Source organism: Gymnoscopelus microlampas (genome assembly GCF_963454915.1).
Source record: "Gymnoscopelus microlampas genome assembly, chromosome: 1".
NCBI classification, from domain to species: domain Eukaryota; kingdom Metazoa; phylum Chordata; class Actinopteri; order Myctophiformes; family Myctophidae; genus Gymnoscopelus; species Gymnoscopelus microlampas.
This window is the reverse complement of record NC_139962.1, coordinates 65,409,805-65,424,642: the sequence shown is the minus strand read 5'-3', so window position 1 is coordinate 65,424,642 and position 14,838 is coordinate 65,409,805.

Genomic DNA, 14,838 nt, shown 5'->3' with positions numbered 1-14,838 from the left:
CACTTTTAGCCAAGTCACACAGTCAGCAGCCACTTAGACTGTACTTGGAACAAGTTACAGTTAAACGTCACCAAAGTGCTTCTCTCAGCCTGAAAAGGCTATTTTGACCAATGATTTTTTTTAAAGAAAATGAGTGTCAGTTTTGTCAAAAGGAAGGCATTTGGGCCCATGTATAGTGCATTGGGAATCTATTTGGGCACTTTTAGGTACAACACACAGTCACCAGCCACTCAGAATGTACTGGGAACAAGTTACAGCCAAAAGTCACCAAAGTGCTTCTCTCAGCCTGAAAAGGCTATTTAGACCCATGATATTTTTAAGAAAGTGGGTGTCAGTTTAGTCATAAGGAAGGCCTTTGGGCTCATGTATTGTGGATTGGGCTTCTATTTGGCCACTTTTAACCAAGTCACACAGTCAGCAGCCACTTAGACTTTACTGGGAACAAGTTACAGTGAAACGTTACCGGGAACAAGTTACAGTGAAACGTCACCAAAGTGCTTCTCTCAGCCTGAAAAGGCTATTTTGACCAATGATTTTTTTAAGAAAATGAGTGTCAGTTTTGTCATAAGGAAGGCATTTGGGCCCATGTATAGTGCATTGGGATTCTTGTTGGGCACTTTTAGGTACAACACACAGTCACCAGCCACTCAGAATGTACTGGGAACAAGTTACAGCCAAATGTCACCAATGTGCTTCACTCAGCCTGGAAAGGCTATTTAGACCAATGATATTTTTAAGAAAGTGGGTGTCAGTTTAGTCATAAGGAAGGCCTTTGGGCTCATGTATTGTGGATTGGGCTTCTATTTGGCCACTTTTAGCCAAGTCACACAGTCAGCAGCCACTTAGACTGTACTGGGAACAAGTTACAGTTAAACGTCACCAAAGTGCTTCTCTCAGCCTGAAAAGGCTATTTTGACCAATGATCTTTTTAAGAAAATAAGTGTCAGTTTTGTCATAAGGAAGGCATTTGGGCCCATGTATAGTGCATTGGGATTCTATTTGGGCACTTTTAGGTACAACACACAGTCACCAGCCACTCAGAATGTACTGGGAACAAGTTACAGCCAAAAGTCACCAAAGTGCTTCACTCAGCCTGAAAAGGCTATTTAGACCCATGATATTTTTAAGAAAGTGGGTGTCAGTTTAGTCATAAGGAAGGCCTTTGGGATCATGTATTGTGGATTGGGCTTCTATTTGGCCACTTTTAGCCAAGTCACACAGTCAGCAGCCACTTAGACTGTACTTGGAACAAGTTACAGTTAAACGTCACCAAAGTGCTTCTCTCAGCCTGAAAAGGCTATTTTGACCAATGATTTTTTTTAAAGAAAATGAGTGTCAGTTTTGTCAAAAGGAAGGCATTTGGGCCCATGTATAGTGCATTGGGAATCTATTTGGGCACTTTTAGGTACAACACACAGTCACCAGCCACTCAGAATGTACTGGGAACAAGTTACAGCCAAAAGTCACCAAAGTGCTTCTCTCAGCCTGAAAAGGCTATTTAGACCCATGATATTTTTAAGAAAGTGGGTGTCAGTTTAGTCATAAGGAAGGCCTTTGGGCTCATGTATTGTGGATTGGGCTTCTATTTGGCCACTTTTAACCAAGTCACACAGTCAGCAGCCACTTAGACTTTACTGGGAACAAGTTACAGTGAAACGTTACCGGGAACAAGTTACAGTGAAACGTCACCAAAGTGCTTCTCTCAGCCTGAAAAGGCTATTTTGACCAATGATTTTTTTAAGAAAATGAGTGTCAGTTTTGTCATAAGGAAGGCATTTGGGCCCATGTATAGTGCATTGGGATTCTTGTTGGGCACTTTTAGGTACAACACACAGTCACCAGCCACTCAGAATGTACTGGGAACAAGTTACAGCCAAATGTCACCAATGTGCTTCACTCAGCCTGGAAAGGCTATTTAGACCAATGATATTTTTAAGAAAGTGGGTGTCAGTTTAGTCATAAGGAAGGCCTTTGGGCTCATGTATTGTGGATTGGGCTTCTATTTGGCCACTTTTAGCCAAGTCACACAGTCAGCAGCCACTTAGACTGTACTGGGAACAAGTTACAGTTAAACGTCACCAAAGTGCTTCTCTCAGCCTGAAAAGGCTATTTTGACCAATGATCTTTTTAAGAAAATAAGTGTCAGTTTTGTCATAAGGAAGGCATTTGGGCCCATGTATAGTGCATTGGGATTCTATTTGGGCACTTTTAGGTTATACACACAGTCACCAGCCACTCAGAATGTACTGGGAACAAGTTACAGCCAAATGTCACCAAAGTGCTTCACTCAGCCTGAAAAGGCTATATAGACCCATGATATTTTTAAGAAAGTGGGTGTCAGTTTAGTCATAAGGAAGGCCTTTGGGATCATGTATTGTGGATTGGGCTTCTATTTGGCCACTTTTAGCCAAGTCACACAGTCAGCAGCCACTTAGACTGTACTTGGAACAAGTTACAGTTAAACGTCACCAAAGTGCTTCTCTCAGCCTGAAAAGGCTATTTTGACCAATGATTTTTTTTAAAGAAAATGAGTGTCAGTTTTGTCATAAGGAAGGCATTTGGGCCCATGTATAGTGCATTGGGAATCTATTTGGGCACTTTTAGGTACAACACACAGTCACCAGCCACTCAGAATGTACTGGGAACAAGTTACAGCCAAAAGTCACCAAAGTGCTTCTCTCAGCCTGAAAAGGCTATTTAGACCCATGATATTTTTAAGAAAGTGGGTGTCAGTTTAGTCATAAGGAAGGCCTTTGGGCTCATGTATTGTGGATTGGGCTTCTATTTGGCCACTTTTAACCAAGTCACACAGTCAGCAGCCACTTAGACTGTACTGGGAACAAGTTACAGTGAAACGTCACCAAAGTGCTTCTCTCAGCCTGAAAAGGCTATTTTGACCAATGATTTTTTTAAGAAAATGAGTGTCAGTTTTGTCATAAGGAAGGCATTTGGGCCCATGTATAGTGCATTGGGATTCTATTTGGGCACTTTTAGGTACAACACACAGTCACCAGCCACTCAGAATGTACTGGGAACAAGTTACAGCCAAATGTCACCAAAGTGCTTTTCTCAGCCTGAAAAGGCTATTTAGACCCATGATATTTTTAAGAAAGTGGGTGTCAGTTTAGTCATAAGGAAGGCCTTTGGGCTCATGTATTGTGGATTGGGCTTCTATTTGGCCACTTTTAACCAAGTCACACAGTCAGCAGCCACTTAGACTGTACTGGGAACAAGTTACAGTGAAACGTTACCGGGAACAAGTTACAGTGAAACGTCACCAAAGTGCTTCTCTCAGCCTGAAAAGGCTATTTTAACCAATGATTTTCTTAAGAAAATGAGTGTCAGTTTTGTCATAAGGAAGGCATTTGGGCCCATGTATAGTGCATTGGGATTCTATTTGGGCACTTTTAGGTCCAACACACAGTCACCAGCCACTCAGAATGTACTGGGAACAAGTTACAGCCAAATGTCACCAAAGTGCTTCTCTCAGCCTGAAAAGGCTATTTAGACCCATGATATTTTTTAAGAAAGTGGGTGTCAGTTTACTCATAAGGAAGGCCTTTAGGCTCATGTATTGTGGATTGGGCTTCTATTTGGCCACTTTTAATCAAGTCACACAGTTAGCAGCCACTTAGACTGTACTGGGAACAAGTTACAGTTAAACGTCACCAAAGTGCTTCTCTCAGCCTGAAAAGGCTATTTTGACCAATGATTTTTTTAAACAAAATGAGTGTCAGTTTTGTCATAAGGAAGGCATTTGGGCCCATGTATAGTGCATTGGGAATCTATTTGGGCACTTTTAGGTACAACACACAGTCACCAGCCACTCAGAATGTACTGGGAACAAGTTACAGCCAAATGTCACCAAAGTGCTTCTCTCAGCCTGAAAAGGCTATTTAGACCCATGATATTTTTAAGAAAGTGGGTGTCAGTTTAGTCATAAGGAAGGCCTTTGGGCTCATGTATTGTGGATTGGGCTTCTATTTGGCCACTTTTAGCCAAGTCACACAGTCAGCAGCCACTTAGACTGTACTGGGAACAAGTTACAGTTAAACGTCACCAAAGTGCTTCTCTCAGCCTGAAAAGGCTATTTTGACCAATGATCTTTTTAAGAAAATAAGTGTCAGTTTTGTCATAAGGAAGGCATTTGGGCCCATGTATAGTGCATTGGGATTCTATTTGGGCACTTTTAGGTACAACACACAGTCACCAGCCACTCAGAATGTACTGGGAACAAGTTACAGCCAAATGTCACCAAAGTGCTTTTCTCAGCCTGAAAAGGCTATTTAGACCCATGATATTTTTAAGAAAGTGGGTGTCAGTTTAGTCATAAGGAAGGCCTTTGGGCTCATGTATTGTGGATTGGGCTTCTATTTGGCCACTTTTAACCAAGTCACACAGTCAGCAGCCACTTAGACTGTACTGGGAACAAGTTACAGTGAAACGTTACCGGGAACAAGTTACAGTGAAACGTCACCAAAGTGCTTCTCTCAGCCTGAAAAGGCTATTTTGACCAATGATTTTTTTAAGAAAATGAGTGTCAGTTTTGTCATAAGGAAGGCATTTGGGCCCATGTATAGTGCATTGGGATTCTTGTTGGGCACTTTTAGGTACAACACACAGTCACCAGCCACTCAGAATGTACTGGGAACAAGTTACAGCCAAATGTCAACAAAGTGCTTCACTCAGCCTGGAAAGGCTATTTAGACCCATGATATTTTTAAGAAAGTGGGTGTCAGTTTAGTCATAAGGAAGGCCTTTGGGCTCATGTATTGTGGATTGGGCTTCTATTTGGCCACTTTTAGCCAAGTCACACAGTCAGCAGCCACTTAGACTGTACTGGGAACAAGTTACAGTTAAACGTCACCAAAGTGCTTCTCTCAGCCTGAAAAGGCTATTTTGTCCAATGATCTTTTTAAGAAAATAAGTGTCAGTTTTGTCATAAGGAAGGCATTTGGGCCCATGTATAGTGCATTGGGATTCTATTTGGGCACTTTTAGGTACAACACACAGTCACCAGCCACTCAGAATGTACTGGGAACAAGTTACAGCCAAAAGTCACCAAAGTGCTTCACTCAGCCTGAAAAGGCTATTTAGACCCATGATATTTTTAAGAAAGTGGGTGTCAGTTTAGTCATAAGGAAGGCCTTTGGGATCATGTATTGTGGATTGGGCTTCTATTTGGCCACTTTTAGCCAAGTCACACAGTCAGCAGCCACTTAGACTGTACTTGGAACAAGTTACAGTGAAACGTTACCGGGAACAAGTTACAGTGAAACGTCACCAAAGTGCTTCTCTCAGCCTGAAAAGGCTATTTTGACCAATGATTTTTTTAAGAAAATGAGTGTCAGTTTTGTCATAAGGAAGGCATTTGGGCCCATGTATAGTGCATTGGGATTCTTGTTGGGCACTTTTAGGTACAACACACAGTCACCAGCCACTCAGAATGTACTGGGAACAAGTTACAGCCAAATGTCAACAAAGTGCTTCACTCAGCCTGGAAAGGCTATTTAGACCCATGATATTTTTAAGAAAGTGGGTGTCAGTTTAGTCATAAGGAAGGCCTTTGGGCTCATGTATTGTGGATTGGGCTTCTATTTGGCCACTTTTAGCCAAGTCACACAGTCAGCAGCCACTTAGACTGTACTGGGAACAAGTTACAGTTAAACGTCACCAAAGTGCTTCTCTCAGCCTGAAAAGGCTATTTTGTCCAATGATCTTTTTAAGAAAATAAGTGTCAGTTTTGTCATAAGGAAGGCATTTGGGCCCATGTATAGTGCATTGGGATTCTATTTGGGCACTTTTAGGTACAACACACAGTCACCAGCCACTCAGAATGTACTGGGAACAAGTTACAGCCAAAAGTCACCAAAGTGCTTCACTCAGCCTGAAAAGGCTATTTAGACCCATGATATTTTTAAGAAAGTGGGTGTCAGTTTAGTCATAAGGAAGGCCTTTGGGATCATGTATTGTGGATTGGGCTTCTATTTGGCCACTTTTAGCCAAGTCACACAGTCAGCAGCCACTTAGACTGTACTTGGAACAAGTTACAGTTAAACGTCACCAAAGTGCTTCTCTCAGCCTGAAAAGGCTATTTTGACCAATGATTTTTTTAAAGAAAATGAGTGTCAGTTTTGTCATAAGGAAGGCATTTGGGCCCATGTATAGTGCATTGGGAATCTATTTGGGCACTTTTAGGTACAACACACAGTCACCAGCCACTCAGAATGTACTGGGAACAAGTTACAGCCAAAAGTCACCAAAGTGCTTCTCTCAGCCTGAAAAGGCTATTTAGACCCATGATATTTTTAAGAAAGTGGGTGTCAGTTTAGTCATAAGGAAGGCCTTTGGGCTCATGTATTGTGGATTGGGCTTCTATTTGGCCACTTTTAACCAAGTCACACAGTCAGCAGCCACTTAGACTTTACTGGGAACAAGTTACAGTGAAACGTTACCGGGAACAAGTTACAGTGAAACGTCACCAAAGTGCTTCTCTCAGCCTGAAAAGGCTATTTTGACCAATGATTTTTTTAAGAAAATGAGTGTCAGTTTTGTCATAAGGAAGGCATTTGGGCCCATGTATAGTGCATTGGGATTCTTGTTGGGCACTTTTAGGTACAACACACAGTCACCAGCCACTCAGAATGTACTGGGAACAAGTTACAGCCAAATGTCACCAAAGTGCTTCACTCAGCCTGGAAAGGCTATTTAGACCAATGATATTTTTAAGAAAGTGGGTGTCAGTTTAGTCATAAGGAAGGCCTTTGGGCTCATGTATTGTGGATTGGGCTTCTATTTGGCCACTTTTAGCCAAGTCACACAGTCAGCAGCCACTTAGACTGTACTGGGAACAAGTTACAGTTAAACGTCACCAAAGTGCTTCTCTCAGCCTGAAAAGGCTATTTTGACCAATGATCTTTTTAAGAAAATAAGTGTCAGTTTTGTCATAAGGAAGGCATTTGGGCCCATGTATAGTGCATTGGGATTCTATTTGGGCACTTTTAGGTACAACACACAGTCACCAGCCACTCAGAATGTACTGGGAACAAGTTACAGCCAAATGTCACCAAAGTGCTTCACTCAGCCTGAAAAGGCTATATAGACCCATGATATTTTTAAGAAAGTGGGTGTCAGTTTAGTCATAAGGAAGGCCTTTGGGATCATATATTGTGGATTGGGCTTCTATTTGGCCACTTTTAGCCAAGTCACACAGTCAGCAGCCACTTAGACTGTACTTGGAACAAGTTACAGTTAAACGTCACCAAAGTGCTTCTCTCAGCCTGAAAAGGCTATTTTGACCAATGATTTTTTTAAAGAAAATGAGTGTCAGTTTTGTCATAAGGAAGGCATTTGGGCCCATGTAGAGTGCATTGGGATTCTATTTCGGCAATTTTAGGTACAACACACAGTCACCAGCCACTCAGAATGTACTGGGAACAAGTTACAGCCAAATGTCACCAAAGTGCTTTTCTCAGCCTGAAAAGGCTATTTAGACCCATGATATTTTTAAGAAAGTGGGTGTCAGTTTAGTCATAAGGAAGGCCTTTGGGCTCATGTATTGTGGATTGGGCTTCTATTTGGCCACTTTTAACCAAGTCACACAGTCAGCAGCCACTTAGACTGTACTGGGAACAAGTTACAGTGAAACGTTACCGGGAACAAGTTACAGTGAAACGTCACCAAAGTGCTTCTCTCAGCCTGAAAAGGCTATTTTGACCAATGATTTTCTTAAGAAAATGAGTGTCAGTTTTGTCATAAGGAAGGCATTTGGGCCCATGTATAGTGCATTGGGATTCTATTTGGGCACTTTTAGGTCCAACACACAGTCACCAGCCACTCAGAATGTACTGGGAACAAGTTACAGCCAAATGTCACCAAAGTGCTTCTCTCAGCCTGAAAAGGCTATTTAGACCCATGATATTTTTTAAGAAAGTGGGTGTCAGTTTACTCATAAGGAAGGCCTTTAGGCTCATGTATTGTGGATTGGGCTTCTATTTGGCCACTTTTAATCAAGTCACACAGTCAGCAGCCACTTAGACTGTACTGGGAACAAGTTACAGTTAAACGTCACCAAAGTGCTTCTCTCAGCCTGAAAAGGCTATTTTGACCAATGATTTTTAAAAAAAAAATGAGTGTCAGTTTTGTCATAAGGAAGGCCTTTGGGCTCATGTATTGTGGATTGGGCTTCTATTTGGCCACTTTTAACCAAGTCACACAGTCAGCAGCCACTTAGACTTTACTGGGAACAAGTTACAGTGAAACGTTACCGGGAACAAGTTACAGTGAAACGTCACCAAAGTGCTTCTCTCAGCCTGAAAAGGCTATTTTGACCAATGATTTTTTTAAGAAAATGAGTGTCAGTTTTGTCATAAGGAAGGCATTTGGGCCCATGTATAGTGCATTGGGATTCTTGTTGGGCACTTTTAGGTACAACACACAGTCACCAGCCACTCAGAATGTACTGGGAACAAGTTACAGCCAAATGTCACCAAAGTGCTTCACTCAGCCTGGAAAGGCTATTTAGACCAATGATATTTTTAAGAAAGTGGGTGTCAGTTTAGTCATAAGGAAGGCCTTTGGGCTCATGTATTGTGGATTGGGCTTCTATTTGGCCACTTTTAGCCAAGTCACACAGTCAGCAGCCACTTAGACTGTACTGGGAACAAGTTACAGTTAAACGTCACCAAAGTGCTTCTCTCAGCCTGAAAAGGCTATTTTGACCAATGATCTTTTTAAGAAAATAAGTGTCAGTTTTGTCATAAGGAAGGCATTTGGGCCCATGTATAGTGCATTGGGATTCTATTTGGGCACTTTTAGGTACAACACACAGTCACCAGCCACTCAGAATGTACTGGGAACAAGTTACAGCCAAATGTCACCAAAGTGCTTCACTCAGCCTGAAAAGGCTATATAGACCCATGATATTTTTAAGAAAGTGGGTGTCAGTTTAGTCATAAGGAAGGCCTTTGGGATCATATATTGTGGATTGGGCTTCTATTTGGCCACTTTTAGCCAAGTCACACAGTCAGCAGCCACTTAGACTGTACTTGGAACAAGTTACAGTTAAACGTCACCAAAGTGCTTCTCTCAGCCTGAAAAGGCTATTTTGACCAATGATTTTTTTAAAGAAAATGAGTGTCAGTTTTGTCATAAGGAAGGCATTTGGGCCCATGTAGAGTGCATTGGGATTCTATTTCGGCAATTTTAGGTACAACACACAGTCACCAGCCACTCAGAATGTACTGGGAACAAGTTACAGCCAAATGTCACCAAAGTGCTTTTCTCAGCCTGAAAAGGCTATTTAGACCCATGATATTTTTAAGAAAGTGGGTGTCAGTTTAGTCATAAGGAAGGCCTTTGGGCTCATGTATTGTGGATTGGGCTTCTATTTGGCCACTTTTAACCAAGTCACACAGTCAGCAGCCACTTAGACTGTACTGGGAACAAGTTACAGTGAAACGTTACCGGGAACAAGTTACAGTGAAACGTCACCAAAGTGCTTCTCTCAGCCTGAAAAGGCTATTTTGACCAATGATTTTCTTAAGAAAATGAGTGTCAGTTTTGTCATAAGGAAGGCATTTGGGCCCATGTATAGTGCATTGGGATTCTATTTGGGCACTTTTAGGTCCAACACACAGTCACCAGCCACTCAGAATGTACTGGGAACAAGTTACAGCCAAATGTCACCAAAGTGCTTCTCTCAGCCTGAAAAGGCTATTTAGACCCATGATATTTTTTAAGAAAGTGGGTGTCAGTTTACTCATAAGGAAGGCCTTTAGGCTCATGTATTGTGGATTGGGCTTCTATTTGGCCACTTTTAATCAAGTCACACAGTCAGCAGCCACTTAGACTGTACTGGGAACAAGTTACAGTTAAACGTCACCAAAGTGCTTCTCTCAGCCTGAAAAGGCTATTTTGACCAATGATTTTTTTAAAAAAAATGAGTGTCAGTTTTGTCATAAGGAAGGCATTTGGGCCCATGTATAGTGCATTGGGAATCTATTTGGGCACTTTTAGGTACAACACACAGTCACCAGCCACTCAGAATGTACTGGGAACAAGTTACAGCCAAAAGTCACCAAAGTGCTTCTCTCAGCCTGAAAAGGCTATTTAGACCCATGATATTTTTAAGAAAGTGGGTGTCAGTTTAGTCATAAGGAAGGCATTTGGGCCCATGTTTAGTGCATTGGGAATCTATTTGGCCACTTTTAACCAAGTCACACAGTCAGCAGCCACTTAGACTGTACTGGGAACAAGTTACAGTGAAACGTCACCAAAGTGCTTCTCTCAGCCTGAAAAGGCTATTTTGACCAATGATTTTTTTAAGAAAATGAGTGTCAGTTTTGTCATAAGGAAGGCATTTGGGCTCATGTATTGTGGATTGGGCTTCTATTTGGCCACTTTTAACCAAGTCACACAGTCAGCAGCCACTTAGACTGTACTGGGAACAAGTTACAGTGAAACGTTACCGGGAACAAGTTACAGTGAAACGTCACCAAAGTGCTTCTCTCAGCCTGAAAAGGCTATTTTGACCAATGATTTTTTTAAGAAAATGAGTGTCAGTTTTGTCATAAGGAAGGCATTTGGGCCCATGTATAGTGCATTGGGATTCTTGTTGGGCACTTTTAGGTACAACACACAGTCACCAGCCACTCAGAATGTACTGGAAACAAGTTACAGCCAAATGTCACCAAAGTGCTTCACTCAGCCTGGAAAGGCTATTTAGACCCATGATATTTTTAAGAAAGTGGGTGTCAGTTTAGTCATAAGGAAGGCCTTTGGGCTCATGTATTGTGGATTGGGCTTCTATTTGGCCACTTTTAACCAAGTCACACAGTCAGCAGCCACTTAGACTTTACTGGGAACAAGTTACAGTGAAACGTTACCGGGAACAAGTTACAGTGAAACGTCACCAAAGTGCTTCTCTCAGCCTGAAAAGGCTATTTTGACCAATGATTTTTTTAAGAAAATGAGTGTCAGTTTTGTCATAAGGAAGGCATTTGGGCCCATGTATAGTGCATTGGGATTCTTGTTGGGCACTTTTAGGTACAACACACAGTCACCAGCCACTCAGAATGTACTGGGAACAAGTTACAGCCAAATGTCACCAAAGTGCTTCACTCAGCCTGGAAAGGCTATTTAGACCAATGATATTTTTAAGAAAGTGGGTGTCAGTTTAGTCATAAGGAAGGCCTTTGGGCTCATGTATTGTGGATTGGGCTTCTATTTGGCCACTTTTAGCCAAGTCACACAGTCAGCAGCCACTTAGACTGTACTGGGAACAAGTTACAGTGAAACGTTACCGGGAACAAGTTACAGTGAAACGTCACCAAAGTGCTTCTCTCAGCCTGAAAAGGCTATTTTGACCAATGATTTTTTTAAGAAAATGAGTGTCAGTTTTGTCATAAGGAAGGCATTTGGGCTCATGTATTGTGGATTGGGCTTCTATTTGGCCACTTTTAACCAAGTCACACAGTCAGCAGCCACTTAGACTGTACTGGGAACAAGTTACAGTGAAACGTTACCGGGAACAAGTTACAGTGAAACGTCACCAAAGTGCTTCTCTCAGCCTGAAAAGGCTATTTTGACCAATGATTTTTTTAAGAAAATGAGTGTCAGTTTTGTCATAAGGAAGGCATTTGGGCCCATGTATAGTGCATTGGGATTCTTGTTGGGCACTTTTAGGTACAACACACAGTCACCAGCCACTCAGAATGTACTGGAAACAAGTTACAGCCAAATGTCACCAAAGTGCTTCACTCAGCCTGGAAAGGCTATTTAGACCCATGATATTTATAAGAAAGTGGGTGTCAGTTTAGTCATAAGGAAGGCCTTTGGGCTCATGTATTGTGGATTGGGCTTCTATTTGGCCACTTTTAACCAAGTCACACAGTCAGCAGCCACTTAGACTTTACTGGGAACAAGTTACAGTGAAACGTTACCGGGAACAAGTTACAGTGAAACGTCACCAAAGTGCTTCTCTCAGCCTGAAAAGGCTATTTTGACCAATGATTTTTTAAAGAAAATGAGTGTCAGTTTTGTCATAAGGAAGGCATTTGGGCCCATGTATAGTGCATTGGGATTCTTGTTGGGCACTTTTAGGTACAACACACAGTCACCAGCCACTCAGAATGTACTGGGAACAAGTTACAGCCAAATGTCACCAAAGTGCTTCACTCAGCCTGGAAAGGCTATTTAGACCAATGATATTTTTAAGAAAGTGGGTGTCAGTTTAGTCATAAGGAAGGCCTTTGGGCTCATGTATTGTGGATTGGGCTTCTATTTGGCCACTTTTAGCCAAGTCACACAGTCAGCAGCCACTTAGACTGTACTGGGAACAAGTTACAGTGAAACGTTACCGGGAACAAGTTACAGTGAAACGTCACCAAAGTGCTTCTCTCAGCCTGAAAAGGCTATTTTGACCAATGATCTTTTTAAGAAAATAAGTGTCAGTTTTGTCATAAGGAAGGCATTTGGGCCCATGTATAGTGCATTGGGATTCTATTTGGGCACTTTTAGGTACAACACACAGTCACCAGCCACTCAGAATGTACTGGGAACAAGTTACAGCCAAATGTCACCAAAGTGCTTCACTCAGCCTGAAAAGGCTATATAGACCCATGATATTTTTAAGAAAGTGGGTGTCAGTTTAGTCATAAGGAAGGCCTTTGGGATCATATATTGTGGATTGGGCTTCTATTTGGCCACTTTTAGCCAAGTCACACAGTCAGCAGCCACTTAGACTGTACTTGGAACAAGTTACAGTTAAACGTCACCAAAGTGCTTCTCTCAGCCTGAAAAGGCTATTTTGACCAATGATTTTTTTAAAGAAAATGAGTGTCAGTTTTGTCATAAGGAAGGCATTTGGGCCCATGTAGAGTGCATTGGGATTCTATTTCGGCAATTTTAGGTACAACACACAGTCACCAGCCACTCAGAATGTACTGGGAACAAGTTACAGCCAAATGTCACCAAAGTGCTTTTCTCAGCCTGAAAAGGCTATTTAGACCCATGATATTTTTAAGAAAGTGGGTGTCAGTTTAGTCATAAGGAAGGCCTTTGGGCTCATGTATTGTGGATTGGGCTTCTATTTGGCCACTTTTAACCAAGTCACACAGTCAGCAGCCACTTAGACTGTACTGGGAACAAGTTACAGTGAAACGTTACCGGGAACAAGTTACAGTGAAACGTCACCAAAGTGCTTCTCTCAGCCTGAAAAGGCTATTTTGACCAATGATTTTCTTAAGAAAATGAGTGTCAGTTTTGTCATAAGGAAGGCATTTGGGCCCATGTATAGTGCATTGGGATTCTATTTGGGCACTTTTAGGTCCAACACACAGTCACCAGCCACTCAGAATGTACTGGGAACAAGTTACAGCCAAATGTCACCAAAGTGCTTCTCTCAGCCTGAAAAGGCTATTTAGACCCATGATATTTTTTAAGAAAGTGGGTGTCAGTTTACTCATAAGGAAGGCCTTTAGGCTCATGTATTGTGGATTGGGCTTCTATTTGGCCACTTTTAATCAAGTCACACAGTCAGCAGCCACTTAGACTGTACTGGGAACAAGTTACAGTTAAACGTCACCAAAGTGCTTCTCTCAGCCTGAAAAGGCTATTTTGACCAATGATTTTTAAAAAAAAAATGAGTGTCAGTTTTGTCATAAGGAAGGCATTTGGGCCCATGTATAGTGCATTGGGAATCTATTTGGGCACTTTTAGGTACAACACACAGTCACCAGCCACTCAGAATGTACTGGGAACAAGTTACAGCCAAAAGTCACCAAAGTGCTTCTCTCAGCCTGAAAAGGCTATTTAGACCCATGATATTTTTAAGAAAGTGGGTGTCAGTTTAGTCATAAGGAAGGCATTTGGGCCCATGTTTAGTGCATTGGGAATCTATTTGGCCACTTTTAACCAAGTCACACAGTCAGCAGCCACTTAGACTGTACTGGGAACAAGTTACAGTGAAACGTCACCAAAGTGCTTCTCTCAGCCTGAAAAGGCTATTTTGACCAATGATTTTTTTAAGAAAATGAGTGTCAGTTTTGTCATAAGGAAGGCATTTGGGCTCATGTATTGTGGATTGGGCTTCTATTTGGCCACTTTTAACCAAGTCACACAGTCAGCAGCCACTTAGACTGTACTGGGAACAAGTTACAGTGAAACGTTACCGGGAACAAGTTACAGTGAAACGTCACCAAAGTGCTTCTCTCAGCCTGAAAAGGCTATTTTGACCAATGATTTTTTTAAGAAAATGAGTGTCAGTTTTGTCATAAGGAAGGCATTTGGGCCCATGTATAGTGCATTGGGATTCTTGTTGGGCACTTTTAGGTACAACACACAGTCACCAGCCACTCAGAATGTACTGGAAACAAGTTACAGCCAAATGTCACCAAAGTGCTTCACTCAGCCTGGAAAGGCTATTTAGACCCATGATATTTTTAAGAAAGTGGGTGTCAGTTTAGTCATAAGGAAGGCCTTTGGGCTCATGTATTGTGGATTGGGCTTCTATTTGGCCACTTTTAACCAAGTCACACAGTCAGCAGCCACTTAGACTTTACTGGGAACAAGTTACAGTGAAACGTTACCGGGAACAAGTTACAGTGAAACGTCACCAAAGTGCTTCTCTCAGCCTGAAAAGGCTATTTTGACCAATGATTTTTTTAAGAAAATGAGTGTCAGTTTTGTCATAAGGAAGGCATTTGGGCCCATGTATAGTGCATTGGGATTCTTGTTGGGCACTTTTAGGTACAACACACAGTCACCAGCCACTCAGAATGTACTGGGAACAAGTTACAGCCAAATGTCACCAAAGTGCTTCACTCAGCCTGGAAAGGC